The following is a 2,370-nucleotide window of genomic DNA, read 5'->3' as shown; positions in this document are numbered from 1 at the left end:
GTAGGCCTCATTCACGAAGCCGGTCTATAAGGGGGGTATAAGGTTGTTGCCTATAAAATGGCAACTTAATGGGTGTCCACTCTCACCCACCGCTTCCTTGATCGGTGGAGGGTCGTTAGCCAAACGGGTAAGACAATGACTTTAATTCTCATTAAAAGTATAATGATTATAAAGTAACTAAATATTTTTATAAATTCCCAATCTTAGTTACTTTAGGAAAATGTGAATATGGTGCTAACCCATGAAATTCACACTTTGTACCTTACCAAGTCGTTGGTGGAGCGTGTGTGGTTAACCGGCACACTAACTTGGACTAGTAAGGATCACGAAGGGTGACTTAATGTTTATCATAGATCGGTGGAGCGTGTGTGGTTAACCGACACATCGATTAGGTGATAATATTAAGGGTACCAAGTGAGTTTGCATGGTTATTCACACCTTGTTTTGTGATCCTCGGCATCCCAGTCACAAAACCTGAAGGGCACAATCGAGATTGAAACATGCCATTGAAAAGTTCAATGAATCTCAAAAGAATCTAGAAATTTCAAATCCAATTAAAACCTAATAATTCATTTCGTTTTTTATGGTGGAAATTCGTGAATCGTCATTCACCTACCTTCAAATATTTTATAGCTTGGATTACGACATCCCTCTTCCAAGTTATAAAATATTGTGTTGGGTCCTAGCCTTAATATTTCATATTGGGTGTTATATTAAGGACTTAGAATCAACTAACTTGATTTTCTCCCATTGTAGATGTCTGGTTCAGACAACTATGATCTTCCCAAATCTCTTGGAACAAACTTTCTTCTTGAAGATGATGTCCCTCAACATCATGCTTCACTTCCTCCACCTCCTCCATTTATTCTCCCTGACCCATAAGCCCGAAGACTTGAAAGGTTTAAGATCACTCAAGCTCTACTAGAAATGAAACATAAAGATGGAAGACCTATGTGCACTCATGTCTTAGGAATAAAGTCACACATTGACAGGCTGAGAATGTTAGGTGCTGTTATTTCAAGGAAGTTCGTTGTTAACTGGGTTCTTCAGTCACTTCCTGAGTCGTATAGTGAGTTTATTAAAGACTACCATATGACAGATCCTGACATAACCCTAATAGATCTTTCTTATTTGCTTGTTGCTGCTGAATCAGCAATGATTTGGCACAATGGTCAAGCAAATATTGATGGAAGGTCTAATTCTCAAACTTCCATGGACATGGACAATGGTAACATTGGAAGTCCAGAAAAGCTTTCTCTTCCCAATGGAAAGGGATCGGCCTTGGTCAACCCGGTTGACCAAAAGGTAAAGGGAAAGGCTAAGTCTGTGATTGTCTCGTGTACCATTCCCAAAGAGTCTATATGTTTTTATTGTCATGAGAAGGGACATTGGAAGCGAAGCTGCCCTGAATACCTGAAATATTTGAAAGCAAGTAGAGACAAAATGTTTGACTCGGCTTCAGGTAAGTCCACTATCTAACTTTGTTAAAGTTCCTAATTGTTGATTCTTATTACATGATGTGACTAGGTTGCATCTTGATGTTTAGCAGGATCGAGCAAAAGGAAGGTTAAAAGAAGAGTGTGTTGAATCTGATCACGAAGATGGATTTCTATCGCATGGTTCGAGGATCGGATTCTTGAGCTACTACTTAGAAGTTATGATAGATTGCTAGGAAATATGTAATAGCATAGTTTCCATTTAAAGTTGCATTGTAAGGAAAAGTTTTTCCGCATTTTATGAATAAATAAAATTTTGTTTTACTTTATTTTATATCTCCTTGCAATGGCATTTATGGAAAATTGATGTTTGTATGTTTCTAGCAATAATGGAAATATAAGTTTGATTCTCTCATTTGTGGTTGTGTCTGAATTTACCAAATGAGGAAAGGTTCTCATCACCCAAGCTTCAATTGGACAGAAACTTGGAATCATACAAGTTGTATTGTATGATGAATGAGAATTTTCATCTTTGTAAAATTGAGACTAATTCATTGATCACATGCATATGTGAGTCAATTGAAGGACTAAGGAATTAGATACAGTGGGTGTGTGCTGGTCAAGGTCCACTACAAAGATCGATAAGACTATTTGTCATGATTTACTAAAGTTTAGTAAATATGGTTGTACCTACAAGTTGAAGTACAATTCTGAAACATTGGAAAAGTTTCAATGTATGGCAGGACGAATGGGAAGAATCAAATTGGGCAGAAAGATAAAAGTTTCTCAAATCTGAAAAGATGGGAGAGTACTTTAGTATCTTGTTTTATGATCATCTTAATGATTAAGAAACCATGTCACAATTCATCCTCTAAGGACATCTTAGTGAATTTTATGGCTAAGAAGAGGATTCATAAATTGTTAGAATGGTTAA

This window comes from Lactuca virosa, chromosome 7 (assembly GCF_052849685.1).
Source record: "Lactuca virosa cultivar CGN04683 chromosome 7, Lactuca_virosa_CGN04683_v6, whole genome shotgun sequence".
Classification (NCBI taxonomy): Eukaryota; Viridiplantae; Streptophyta; class Magnoliopsida; order Asterales; family Asteraceae; genus Lactuca; species Lactuca virosa.
The sequence above is the reverse complement of the archived record's forward strand: the minus strand, read 5'-3'. Positions refer to the sequence as shown.